Below are 15,392 nucleotides of genomic sequence, written 5' to 3'. Positions count from 1 at the left end.
CAGGCAACATCCCTTTGCCTGGGAAACAGGGGCAATCACATAAACACACCCTGCCTTTATCCTGGTGGGGGGGTGCTGTTGTTCTTGCCTGATCATAACCTCACGTCACAAATAATATTTGACATTCCCTCCTGAACCCTTCTTCTTTTTCCTCATGGGTCCCAAGAGCAAAGGAAAGAGCTGTACTTCACGGAGGGCTATTTTATGAGACTCTCCAGCACACACAGTTAGACCCAATGGCAGCAGATTTTCAGAGAATCAGCTCAGGTGTTTTGGAGCTGAACCCTTTCTAGATATTGAAACTCCACAGATTTATTCCTTAAGTTGGTTCCTGAGAACCATACCTTCAACCTCCAAAGCACAAAAATGTCTCTTTTGTTCAAGGATTTAACTACTGCTTAGATTCATTAGCAAAGGTAATTTTGGCCTAATTAGTCTTCTAATTTCTATGTTATCCCTTGTAGGAATATGCCCTCAGAAATTAGTAAAATGACTTATAATATATGCTAATAACCATAATCTGATTTGTCTGTAATTATACATGTAATGGGGAAACTAATTGGAAGATAAAGGGTATTTGGAAGGGCCAAAACATGTAAGTCAGGAAGAGAATATAATACTATCATTAAGCAACAACAAAAAAAAAAGGTTTTCAGTTTGTGGAAGATTATTTGCTTCTTATAGAAGAAATATCAGATTGCTTTGCTGCTTTTAGAGCTCCTTATTGGAGCAAAATTGATTCATACATCTCATGACAACTGAGGTTTGGGCCTTACTAAATCTGCCTGGCCTCAAATGGACCACCTAATACAAGGACAAAAACATGGAAAATGTATATGCAGAATAGAGGGCAAAGTACAAATAAGCTCACAATTTATATCAGAGGCTTCTAAATGAAATTTTCTTAGTTTGAGAATTTCCTGCTTGGAGAAAATATCACCGAAGTTTCTTCTGTGTTTGAAAACCAGATTGAGCTGGTAGGTCTTTTATCAACTTCACAGTGTATTTTCCCCCCTTTCTATGGATTTAATGGGCAATAACAGCAAAAACAGCAATTTCCTGGGCATTTATTATTTTTGTTCCTGAAAAGTACATTTGGTATGAGGTAGTGCCAAATTCTGTCCATGCTTTAAATGTTGCAGTGTAATGTGACTTTACAAAGCACAGTAAAAGAGGGAGAAAAGAAATTACAGCTGTTCCATAAAGTTATCAGAAGGGTGTAATTTAAAAATATCTTGTTACACAAAAGGACATAAATCAGCAAAAATGAAGCTGCTAGAGCTATCTATGTCCTTTTCCATAAATGTTTGAAAGGATAAGCATTTTGTCACCTTAGTGCTTTCTGACAATAGGAGAATTGAGGTGCAGAGTTGTAATTTGTCTTGATGAAAAACAGTTTTTTTGTTTAATGGCGGGTATTATTGTGGTGTATTGTTTGGCTGGTTTTTCCCTGTTGTTAGCCTAAAGTTGACAGATTGCATTTTGACTATTCCAGTTCAATAAATATGTCAGTAACCATTGTCTTTTGTAGCAGAACCTACTCAGAGGCTGAGAAGTGAATGGGGGAAGCTGATGCACATGCTCTGACCCTCTCAGCCCTTTACCAGGGCTTGTCTCACAGTCCTACCTGTGCATCTTCACTTTGTGCCTGCCCCAGAATTGCAGCTATAATGGATTTTCTATTTAAAAAGCCAGCAGCAAACATTTGCAATGGTTTTCAAGCCTTCAATCCTTATCTTTGCTCGTCCCAGGGGTAAGATACACACCTTGGATCAAGTATGTGGAAAGCATTCACACCAGATTTTCAGGTACTTTAGGAAGCTTGAGTTGCCATTTAATTTAATGTTCAAGTGCAGTTAAATCCAGCTTGGCCTTTTGGGAAAAAGCTTCCAGAAACCAGAGAGACAACTGATATCTTCAGCTCTATCCCACAAACCAGCTTGTGTAACTTAATGCAGGGGAAAACTGCTGTCCCCAGGAAAAACACAATCTCCTCTCTTGGTACAGCCTGCTGCTCTACCTGGTCACATTCTCATCCACAAAAAAAATTAGACCAACACGTCCCAGCAAAGTGGCAGTGCTTTGCTGGGGTACAAGCCATTTTCTTTCATACAAAAATTCTCGAGGAGGCTTCATTAAATGACAAGCTGCATATTATTTTTCAGGAAAAAAATACATCAGCATCTACTATTTTCCTACATTTAAAATCAGAGTACATTTAAATTGTAAGAGACTCATACAAAATTTCTCTTTGGTACCTTCAGACCAACAAATAGCTGAAAAGAGTAGTGGCCACACCAAAATCATGAATTGGAAAGGACACCTTAAAGCAGGACACAGACAATAAACCTTACCTACATGCTTAGGAAATACAATGTAGCATACAAAGAATCTCAGCTGCACAGACCCTTATTTAAACACAAAACTATAATGGCTGGTATTTTTATTTTTAAATAAAAAGTCTTATGCTAAAGGTCTTTCTAGATCTTTAGAGTCAGTTGTGCTTCTTTCTGTGGCTTTATATCAGCAAAGAATTTGAACTAATGACTATCATGCATATCTCCCAGTTCAGGCAATATCAGGACCTCTCCTAATTTAGACAACTTAAAAATATCAATAACTACATTTTTTAATGACTTGTGCATCCCAGCCTTTCAGCCACTGGCAGCTGGGATCACAGCACAGCTAGGATTGTCTGCTAATCTTCTTAAGAGAACTAACCACACAGCAGGATGTGCCTTAAAGCTTGTTTTTAATTTTTTAATAAGCTTTATTAAATAGGGAATTGGGGAATCAGAACACGTTCATACATTTTTACTTCCTCTATCAAAAGGACAAAACCAGGCCAGCTACACAGAAGAAATAAAACATTAATCAGTTGAACTATTAATTTAAATAATATTCTGCACAGATATAGATCTTTCATGATGACAAAATAGTCAAATGTTCTATTTGTCTGAGAACTTGCAATATTCACTGAATAATTTGAACAATTAACTTTCCCATGAGGTATTACAAATTATTTCAACCATCCATCAGTCTCTTTGGCTGGTAACTTAAGTCATTTGGTATTGATTGGTGCTATCGGAAGTTTAAAAGGCAGCAAATCTAAGCAGACCCAACCTTTACCTTGTATAATACTCACAACAATGAAACAGCATTACTAGAGTTGGGAAGCCTTCAGCACAGCCTCACAAATAGCTGGCAATTTTCTGAACATTTATAGCCATCAAACAATATCAGCAGCACCAGCCAAGCACAAAGAGGTTTGGGGTTTCTCTCAACAAGCACATCCCATTATTTAGCATGCCCTTGCACACAGTGCCACCAGCCATCCCTGTGGGGTTCACCGTGCCATCAAATGCCATCACTGCTCCTGACCTTGTTCCTTTCAAGCAAATATTGACTGCACCTTAATGTGGGAAGAGGTCTGTGCAATCTGTCTTCAAATGAAGCCACAGGCTAGAAGGTAACTTTGGTACTTTTAAAAGAAGACTTAAATAGGAAAGATAATCACCATCCCCATGGGCTTCATTTGACCTTCATCTAGTGTTTTTCCATGGGTGTAAAACTGAGCAAGCCCAAATGTGGCCACACACCATAAATTATGAAAGCATGCCCAGAAAAAATGCAGTGCAGAGGAGAATGATATGAACAAATCTGGATGACATTTAACATACAAGTTAATAGTCATATTGTTCTTGGGTTTTACTGAAAATTACCAGGCAGCCTCTGGAAAATATGTGCTATTGGGAATCTGTTCAGAGTTTTTATCAAAGCTTCTTTGCAATTAGTGGCAAATTATTGTTCATTCCTCTGGAATTCCTTAAAAAAAGATCACCCTGATTTCAGTTTTTTACTTTTCATAGCCTTGCAATCTGTAGCTCTGTAGGAAACATGTTTTCATAATGGATGTAATAGCAAGTATTTGTGCAGCAAGCAGCAGTGATAAAGTGTTAGTGCAATTCAATAGCATTTCACTGTCAAGGGACGTGCCAACCTTACTCTTTACAGCTGCCAGTGAGGCGAGTGTGTGGTCAGGTTATCTCAGTAACCACAGTGGCAGGAGTGGCTAATCTCTCCATCCCAGGGCTGGTGGGTCACACCCGTCCAGCAGCTCACTCTGGCCTCACGGAGGTAGGCTCAGCTAGATTTAGGTGCTGTTCAAATATGCTGCTCTTTTCTTGTTCAAGTGCTTCACAGCTCTGTGAGTTGATTATTAACATTTCTGGCCAGGGTGAAGGCACATATATAGGAGTTTCTTGCCTAAAACTGAGGTGCTGGAGCTGATCCTGTTGCCAATTTAGGAAGCCCACTGTCCTTGTGCTCCCAGTGCTTGCAAAGGTTCCACTGCTAGCCTGACAGCTTCTGGGCTGCTTCTCCATTACCCCAGAAAGGGGAAATATTGGACTCTCTAGGTCCAGTTTGTCCCACGTGGTTACCCTAAGGTCTGTGTGGGTCTGGCACAGCCTGGCCAAGCTACAGGATCTTGCAGGAGATGTGGTGCAGCCCAGCTGCAGCTCTGCTCAACCTTTACTCCTTCCCACCACCATTGCTATCCAGAGTAGCAGGAAAAGGGGTGGAGGAAGGAAAGCAGAGACACCTGGCCAAGCTTTCTCCCTAAGGGAAAGTTTCCATCCCAGTGGGGTCACACCCGTCCAGCAGCTCACTCTGGCCTCACGGAGGTAGGCTCAGCTAGATTTAGGTGCTGTTCAAATATGCTGCTCTTTTCTTGTTAAAGTACTTCACAGCTCTGTGAGTTAATTATTAACATTTCTGGCCAGGGTGAAGGCACATATATAGGAGTTTCTTGCCTAAAACTGAGGTGCTGGAGCTGATCCTGTTGCCAATTTAGGAAGCCCACTGTCCTTGTGCTCCCAGTGCTTGCAAAGGTTCCACTGCTAGCCTGACAGCTTCTGGGCTGCTTCGCCATTGCCCCAGAAAGGGGAAATATTGGACTCTCTAGGTCCAGTTTGTCCCACGTGGTTTGTCCCTAAGTTCTGTGTGGGTCTGGCACAGCCTGGCCAAGCTACAGAAGGTGAAGGATCTTGTGGGAGATGTGGTGCAGCCCAGCTGCTGCTCTGCTCAACCTTTACTCCTTCTTCCCACCACCATTGCTATCCAGGGTAGCAGGAAAAAGGGTGGAGGAAGGAAAGCAGAGACACCTGGCCAAGCCTTCTCCCTAAGGGAAAGTTTCCATCCCAGTGTCATCCATTGGTTGTGCCACTCTATTCTTTCTAAGGGTCTTACATTCACATTTTCTGAAAAATCCCTTCACCCAGGATTTTTCTCCTGGGAAGCCGAGAAGGCTCAGAGAAAAAGGAAAACAATAATTGTGTCATTTGCTTCTCCTGTGTTGTGCTCACATGTGGAATGTGTTTGGAGATTGTTTACCCAGAGGTGATTGTTTCATTGGATTCTGGTGTGAGTTGTTTTGATTCAATGGCCAATCAGGGCCAAGCTGTGTCAGGACTCTGGAAAGAGTCACGAGTTTTCATTATTATCTTTTCAGCATTCAGTAAGTATCCTTTCTGTATTCTTTCATATGGTATAGCTTAGTATTCTTTAATATAATATAGTATCATAAAATAATAAATTAGCCTTCTGAGAACATGGAGTCAGATTCATCATTCCTTCATGCTGTGAGGGTTCCCCACAAATACAATACAGGGGACTCTGCAAAGTCTACTCAGCGCAAGAGAAAATCGGAATTAAATGTTCCTCCATTGAGGAGCTGCACAAAATCTTGAGGTAGCAACATCTACCTCATCTGCAAGCATGGTGGTGATGGGCCACAAGGGTACACTAATAGAAAAATAGATTATTACTAGCTACACCACCAAGAAAAAGCTGGCATTGAAAGCACTATAAATATCTGAGTTTTTTTCTTTTTTTTTTTCAAAGACATGAGGTATGAGGCGAAGAAAATTACCCATAAGGGAAATAGTTGGAGTGGTGTCACTACTTTCATGGTTATTCCTAGCAGCATAATTGCCAATAGCATGAACAATGGGAGAGCATTGTTAATTTAAACTGCAAAATATCTCCCAGCAATTTATGCAGCAAAAAAGCAGCCAGAGTGAAGGCATGCAAAGATTTTAAAGGCAAAGATGCAACTAACAGTTCTGCTAGAAACATACTGTTTCTTTTTCTCAAATAACAAAAAATGTTACTAATTTGATTAATTAGGAACTTTCAGAAATAAAAAACGCAGCATGAAAATCTTGATTAGCAATCATTGCTACCCAAAGTTAATGACTGCTAATGATTAATTAACAATTGCTCAAATGAGTTCCTGCAGCAGTTGGATAAAATTATATAGGAAATTACTGTGCCATGGTACACTAGACAAATGATTCCCCTAGTGTGTATTTATAGAAGTAAATTGCACAAAGCAAGCAGCAGAACAATTATCAAAAGTAATCAGTCCTGGAACTTAGGATGTTGTTTATCTTTTATCTGGGGCTGTGAAACAGTCAGATAATAACCATGAAAACCATATCACCTGTGGCAAGGCTTAGCATCTGGTGATGGATGCTCACCCAGAGCACCAGCATTACAACAACATATGCTTTTTGTGTCCCCTTGCAACCTTCTAGTTTTGAAGGGAAAAAAAAATTGTGGAGACTTCAGGGACCAGAGTTGGGAACTGCAATGATGGGCTCTCTCTTAAAGGGCTTTATCCAGAAGAGAAATACAGTCAGGCAATTTCAAATACAGCTGTGTGACCATTGGTTTTGAGGAACACTACAGTTCTATTTGCACTCATGTCACTGCAGGATCAGTTCTTGGTCACTGAGCTGTGCTTGCAACAAAGGGAGGCTGGAAACTGCTTTATATTACACTGAAAAGAAGAGGAGGAAGGGGTAAGGAGGAAAAATAATTAAATCATCAGAAAATTATTTGAGATGGTAAAAAAACATTGGTAATCTAATGAAAAGGAGAGACAAACCTACAAAACGTGTCACATGGTTGTATTTTGTTTAATAAGAGAATTTATTTTTAAGTGAATGGATGATTCACATGGAAAAATATGTCCTAAGTATTCATCATCTGTGGGAGAGTACTGTTACAACACGCATAATGCGGTTTCAGAGAGAACAGCTTGGCTTTGTAATAAAGATGTGGGTTTCAGTGGTAAGAAATGTCTACGTTACTTTAAAAACCTGTCAAAGTTCCAGAAATTAAACTTTTGTTAATGGAAAAATGTACCAGAATTATTCCCAAGCTGTTATTACAACTTAGTCTTGTCATGCGGAGAAATCTGCAATTAGTTATCCATGCTACTGGATCTTTAGACAGTCTCCTTGAAAGATAAAATCCCATCCATTTTATAACATTATAGCAACACAGCTATGGTTAACCATCTTCCCTTTCACAATATAAGAGAGTTGTAACACTGCTGTGGGGAAAAACCTCCACATCCTAAAACTTTCATTGTTCCTTCTGGACTATTAACTCCTTACCTACATCTGCTCTTGTACTTAGTTCCCCTTACTTCCTGCATTCATTTGTTCAGCACAGAAATCTACTGGCAAATAAGCTTCTTAGTCAGTTTTCCAAAAGCAGAAGATTGTTTCATGGATGCAGAGGGAGGCCCAAGTTCATTGCCTCATCCAAAACCAGTTCTGTCAAATTATTGCTTTGATGGGACCCCTTGGACCAGTGTTTATTCACCACAGGGTGTTTGTATACAGTACATGGGGAATACATGCATGGTCCTGGGCAGAAATCAACATATTCATGTGGTATAATCCCCAGTGAGGTGACTTGCTGAAATGTGTACCAGAAACACAAGTAGGATGCAGCTTCTGCACATCTCAGAACAGAATCCAGGTGAGTACTGAATTGGAAATAAATGTATGATTTTTTTTTAATAATCCTTTCTGAGGGGAAAAAAACCCAAAACTATAAAAGCATGACATCTATCACTTTGATTGCTCATTCATTCAAAACATTGCAAATGGAGTGATTTTCTGTAGCAGAAGTACATTTACTGCTTGTACAGCATAACCTGGGCCAATCTGAATTTTCATTCCTACATATACTACTATCTGGAAACAGATAACTTCTGTATTTTTCAATTAAAGCCTGCTATAAGGACTTAGAAAAACTGATGGATATATTTGAAACAAATAGGTGAGCTGGGAAAAGGAAAAAAGAGAGAAGGAATCTGTTACTGCAAAACAGCCATTACCAGATCCATGCATTTCAGGCTGCCAGAGCCCAGGACAGGAACAAATAACTTGTTTAATTCATTAAGAAAAAAAAAAAAAAACAAAGATGAAACATCATTTCTGCTCTTTGATCCTAACTTCCTGAACAGTGTGCTGGTTTTGGCTGGGACAGACCTAATTTTCTTCACAGTGGCTAGTGTGGGGCTGTGTTTTGGACTTGTGCTGAACATAGGGTTGGTAACATGGAGATATTTTTGTTATTGCTGGTCAGGGCTTACACAGACCCAAGGCCTTTGCTGCTTTTCATGCTGCCACACTGGTGAGGGAACTGGGGGTGCCTGGGGGGCTGGGAGGAGACACAGCCAGCACATGTCACCTAAACTGACCAAAGGGGTGTTCCAGACCATCTGACATCATGCTCAGTATATAAAGGGGGGAAGAAGGAAGAAGGGGGTGATGTTTGAAATAATGTGTTTGTCATTCCAAGTCCTGATGGGGCTCTCCTGGAGATGGCTGAACACCTGCCTGCCCATGGGCAGTGATGAGTTCATTCCTGGTTGTGCTCTGCTTGTGTGCACAGCTCCTGCTTTCCATATTAAACTGTCTTTACCTCAACTAATGGGTTTTCTGGCTTTTACCCTTACAGTTCTCTCCCTGATCCCACTGGTGGGATGAGCAGATGTGTGGAGCTTGACTCCTGGCTGGAGTAACAGTGATTAAAATGTCTGTATACCTCCCTTCTCATCTGAAAAATCTAATATGTTTCATTTCCTCACATGAGATGTGATGCCAAGAAATCTTCAAGTTGGAGAAAGCACCCACTGCCAGGTACTGTAGGATGGTGACTATATTTCTTCAACATTACTTTCCTGTTAAAAGTTATTAGGAATGCACAGTTGCAATTTTGCACCACTTTTGACCCAGGCTGTAGCTTTGTTCAATAAACATCACTGACCACACCATGAAATATCTATCCAGCCAAAAAGGTAACTCATTAAATGTGTATTTTTAGTAAGTAATAGTCAGGAAAAAAATATGAAACTGAAAACTCAAGAGCACTAGAAGCCCTGCTAAAGAAGAAAAATGAACCTTTTAGTAGTGTTTGTATTAGAGACTTGTATCAACGATCCTGATGCAAACTGAAGTAAAATCTCAGCAGCCAACTCTAATACATGCTGCAGAGGATTTGGAAAGATCAATATTTTGACACCTTTCTTTTGGCTAAACTCAAATTAAGACCCAAATCCTATGCATTACAAAATGTTCCCATACCCTAAGGAGTTCTCCCATTTGCTCCTGCTCCCAGTAATTCAAAGCCCCCTTTAAAGCAGATGTTTGTGCAGATCTATTTAAAATAAAAGAAACATGGGTTCCAGTTTCCTCTTGGGTATCATTCTAGGCCTGGGGAAATTCAAGTCAGGTAGAATACTTTTCTTCTGCTGACAGGAGAAATCCCAGTTCCACAAAACAAAGCTGCACATAAGTCCCCAAACATGGGACAGCTGTACCAGATCTGGCGAGTAACCAGAATGCACAAACTGAGCTCTGTCCCTAATGATGAAGTTCAAGGAAATGGCCTTAATTGGTCCCTTTGAAAATGCCAAAGAATTGAGCAAAGCTGATGAGCCAACGATGACCATGGAAACAAGCCACTACAGCCACTCAGCCAAAAACAAGAAAAGCGATGAGTTGGCCAAAACACTGAATCAAAAGGCAGCTGAATCTTCTTGTACCCACAATGCTCTTCTGTGTTAAAATCCATTCTAGCTATAAGCCAAGAGACCTGCCTTCTTGTCCAACCCCTCACCCCCTTTTTTCCCTTCAAATTGTTGTTTAAATCATATTCTTTAGTTGTAGTTTACAGTTCTCTCCCTCACTGTAAGACATCAAATACTGATGCTCTTACTCTGTATATACCTCACCCACCTCACTCTGTATATACAGACAAACCATCTGATGTTAACAACCTGCTTCAGCAAATAGTAGCATGAGGACTTCAGGGTGTGGCCAGCAATAGCAATATCACACTGCAATAGCACACTGCCACCTCTCAAGCCCTCATCAGTGCTGCTCACCAGCCTGCCCCCATCAGCAAAGTGCTGCTGTCTTTGCATTCAACACTCCTTTTGCATCCAGCACTCCCTGTCCTGTCACTTCACATGAGCTACAAACAAACCAAAGGACATCTCTGAGCTCTCAAAGCCTTGATTCCAGAATTAGGGGATTATATATAAGGATGTTGGGGCATGTCCTTTCTCTCAGGCCCCCCAAAAGGTGGGGGTAGAGCCAGAAGCCAGGTCTCAGGAAAACAGGGATGTTGGGGTACTACACACACCTGTGACACAGAACTGTTCATATCAGCTTCTTCAGCTGAGTTTCAGAAGATCCAAATGCCTAAACCTCAAGTAACCACTAAAAGACTACAACATACAGCCCTACATTTTAAGCAACACTGCAAGCTGACATTTAGCCATCTAAATTGTACAGACTGGGCACATGTTGGATAAAAATTAACCAAGTGTTGAAACATTATTTTCATCCCTCTAAAAATACTTTAAACTGTTATCAGAGCACCTGCAACACAGGGCACCAGTGACACCCACCTGCTGCTTTCATGAGGGCTGGAGTGAGATCCACAGGCTGCTGCAGCGGCATTTCCAAATAAATGCTGTCAAATAAATATTTCCAATATCAGGTCTCTGCATTCAGGCTCTTCAAACACATGTTAATGCAAGCCAGAATTGTACCCAGCAAGCCTCCCTTGGTACTTAAGGTAAATTTTTGGGTTTACATTTGCTGAATTGGGCCTTTTGCAGTGTAAGTGGAACTCATAATGAATGAAGAGCTGTCTCCTGGAAAACTGGATTCCTAAAGATATTTTCCTTGATTGGCATTTTAATAAGTGCCTTGAGAAAGTAAGGAAGTGCTTCAGTTCAAAGGCTGAGGAGTGAAAGATATTTTACGAGCCTCAAATGACAAAATGTTTCAAGTCTACCGCCTCTCTTGAACTCTCTAGAAAACATGTCGTGGCAGGAGAGAACAGAAAGACAGCACAGTGCCATTTCTGTGCTATACATCCAAAGGGGTGGTCATGTTTTGACTCAAAATCAAAGCCTGAAACCCTTACTCAGCTCCAAGACCTGAACCATAGCATGGCAATACCAGCCCCTCACTGACCACAATGGCTGAGCAGAGACAGTGAAATCAGTTCCTGTGGGTCAAAGCTCTGCTCTGCAAAGCAACTACAGGGAGCCTACTTGAGATTCATTCAAGCTGATGGGGACTTAAGTATGTCCTTAAGTGGGCATTTTATCAGGGAGCATACTTACTGACCAAACAATGCCCTGACCAAACAAAAGGCATTGTTGGCAACTTCTGCAATAAAAACAGCATAAGTACAGAGCCTGAATCTAGCAAACTGCTCTGGATTGTAAATCAGTGGAGCCCACTGACCTCCTGAGCTTCACAAAAGTCTGTTTTAACTGTGTAACAGGATGACAGCCTCAGCTGGGATCAAGCTCACAGACCTGGGAGCAGTACAGATGCTCAAACCCCTGTGGATGCTCAGGACACAGTCCCTGAGTGATGCACTAAAGCAGGCCTAGGCATAAGGAAGAGCATGGTGGGTAAGGCTTTATTCCAACAGCACGGGCCCCTTTGCACCCACAAATGACAGTCCCACTCTCACAGGGCAGCTTGGAGCCTGGCAAGGGGACGGCTGGCATCCCTTCTGCCTGGAAAGGGACCTAAGTCCAGATTTCCCAGACTCTGGTTAACTGCTCTAATTGCAAGGTTGTCGAGCACAGCAGCACCACAAGCTGCCTTCAGGGAAGCTGGCAATGGTATTTCTGCGAGAACAATCCTGTCTGTGTACTAAGCACGGCAATGGCTGCGGGGCAGGAACATTCTGCTTGGGATCCCAGCTGGTCTCTGGCATCCTCCACACCTTGAGCTAACATCTGTGCCAGGGCTGGGGCAGCTCTGGGTCTCTGTAAACATGCAGGTATAGCCATCTTAAAATCAGGAACTGAGGAAGTTTTGCCATCAGGTTAAAATCCCCACACTTTAACTGCCCAAGTCCTCTTCCAGATTTGACTCCAAGTTGTAGACAATGAGGTAATACTTATATGTGGAAAAAAATATGATTCAGCTTCTCCAGGTACTATTGTATAGTATGAAAATCGTATCTGACATCTAGTGAATGTCAGCAACAGTGACAGCTGCTGGTTTCAGACAAATGCTGGAGTGCTGACACTGCAATGTACAAGTACAGTATTGTACATTATCTGCTCGTGTCCCCCTCCCACCCACCTGAAACTGAGCCTTCTGGGAAGATATCCAAGAAAGAGAACACCTAATACTCAGGCCTCTTGTCTCCTTTGACAAAACTCCATAGACCAGAGTAGATTTAAGAGGAACAGAAAACCTTAGCAAAACAAAGAAAACCATTTTTAAGAGCTGCACTGAGTGCCAGAAGGCTAAACAAAGACTTTATCTACTCCCAAAATAACAAATTGGTCTAGTGCCATGAGTAGTCTAGCAGTTCTAGAAAGCATAATACTTAATGCCAACAATAACAGACACCTTCGGTCAAATATGACCCCTTTAGAGAAATATACCATATATGACTAATTCAGACAGCCAGTAGTAAATTGAAAGTCTGTTCCTCATCTATACATGAAATTATTTATAGCACAATGAAATTCTAACATTAGAGTATATTGCATGATATATTCATATATTAGTGGTATTAATTTTATTTCCTATGTATTTATTTTTTGAAATTCTAACATTAGAGTATATTGCATGATACATTAATATATTAGTGGTATATTGCACAATAATTTTATTTCATATATATTTATTTTTTCCAACATTTCTTCCCTGAAGTACAGTTGAACTATGGAAGAAAGACTCTAACTATAAAATACTATATAAATTCAACTGCAAACTTGCTATTAAGACAAACTAAAACAGCACTGAAACTGCACATGAGTTATTTAAAAAGGTCAGGGCAATAGATGTGAGATGATGTAAACCATGTTGTCCTCCCAGGCCATGTGAAATCAATAAGTTTGTATATAGATATGTATACATGTACGCATGTATCTGTGCATCTGTGTGCATTCCATACCGGCTTGAAGGCTGCTCTAAGGCAAGGAGGAGTAAAATACGTCAGACGAAGGCTTTGGAGTGAAGGTGGCAAGAAAGACTACCAGGCATAGGGGAAAATAAAGGATTAAGCAACATGTTACGTCCTGCATTTTCTGTACAGCGAGAGCAGGAGAACAAAAAGGCAATGAAAACAAAATGAGTATCAGGAAATGCTTGTGTAAGTTAGTGAACAGCCCCTAGAAACTACTTCCATACATATTACTAAGGTGATCAGCAGAGAAAACACAAGGATTACATTCACACAGATTTGAATACCTTACAAAGTTACAGTAGCTAAAATAAACAACTCCAAGAATCACCGGCTTTCCTCATTTAAGAAGGACTTTGTCTGGTTGTACAAGTCCAAAGCAACAAGAGCAGTGTCCTGATGGCAGGCAAGCTGTCTCCACTGGCAGGAGCAGGCAGCCCATTGTTTCCCTGTTTACACAAACTCACTTCAAGCAAGGCCTCAGTGATGTGCTGACCCCCACAAACATCCACAGGCAAGTGCAGGGTCTCCATCCTCAGCGGTGAAAGAAAGCCTCACTGAGCTGGCACAGGCTTGAGCACATACAATCAGATCCCAGCACAATGAACAAAACATGGGCAAACAGGCCAAAAAATATCTGGCTGAGTGCCATGCCAGCTGGGCTGTGAAACAATGGGCTGGAAGCAAGGAAAGAAACTGATAGAAATCTCCAACACCTCCAAGCCTCCAAGGTGTCCAGGTGCTCTACAGTAAATCTGCATGATCAAAAAATGATTTAGTATCCAACTAGCTTGCCTGCCATCTCTCCAAACAAGAGCTGTACTACTGAAGCTCATTAGCTCTTAGGGAACATTTTCCTGAAATACCAAACTGGTAAGAGCAAGCCAGGTGGGGCTGAGAGAGGAGGCAATATGCACATGAGGGGCTTCTGCTGTGTGCCCTAAATTTGAGAAGTCCTCTGCTCAAGCAAAACAGCTGATGGAAACTACCAGCACTGGTTACCCCAAATTACCAGCAAGAGTCTCATCCAATGGTTGAATGCTCATCTCTCAGCTGATTTCCATACTGGTTTTGCCCCCAGACTCCAAATTCACTACAGGCAATGGAATTGCCCCATTTCCTTCTCTGATTATTAAAGACCATTAAAAGTATCACCAAACAGTAAAAATTATGCTGACCTACAGAGCAGTTCTATTTTACCTTATATCTTCTGGAAAAATAAAAATTCTCTTCTGTTTGGCATAAAATGACTGCTTTTTAGGAGAGCTAATTACTTTTGATTTCTGTTAATCCTCTTGCTGGAAACATAATGCCTAATTGAAAACAGTATCTGGTTGCCTGACAACAATTACATGTAAATAAATCAAAACAAATTTTAGCTGTGAATTTCAGGCCCACATAATTACTCTTAGAACTTTAAGAGCCAGGTTTGGAAGAACGTATACAATGCCAAGGGGCCTTTACAAGGCCTGATTCACACCAAATTATCATGGGCTGGAAACTAATGTCTTTTATTTATTTTGTAAAGCCAACACAACGGTTAGGTTTTGGATTGAAAAAATCATAAGCTTTTAATGCCACAATACCTGCTGAAATTTTTCAGTGTTTGCTGCACTTTTACTCCACTGCTGTTTCTGCAGGGCTTGGCATGAGTTGTGCTGAGGATTTACTGTTGGACAAAGAGAAGTTGTGGCTCACTGCAGGAACAAGACTGAAACCATGTCTGGTGGAGGAGAAACACACAGCAGGCTGCTTGCTCAATGACCAGAGCCATAAGAGTTTTGCCTAACATTAAATCTTCAAACTAGACTGTTGACCTTTAATTAGTGACCTTTAATTACAGTTGCAACCAGCTGTGATAGGGATATGGCTCTCTACTGTGCCTGCCTCAGTTATCACAATGTTAGCTGCCATCGTCACTCGACAGGGGTAAGATGGCCAAGGAAAAGGAGTGAAAAACCATCCAAAACTCACTGAAATCCATGGCCTTCTTTTAGCTGCCATAGTGGGGGGAGGGTGGGAAAGGCTGGAACCAGGAGAACTATTAAGTTCCTTTCCAATCCAAACCATTC

Source organism: Passer montanus, unplaced genomic scaffold, assembly GCF_014805655.1.
Source record: "Passer montanus isolate IOZ18808 unplaced genomic scaffold, ASM1480565v1 scaffold17, whole genome shotgun sequence".
NCBI classification, from domain to species: Eukaryota; Metazoa; Chordata; class Aves; order Passeriformes; family Passeridae; genus Passer; species Passer montanus.
The sequence above is the reverse complement of the archived record's forward strand: the minus strand, read 5'-3'. Positions refer to the sequence as shown.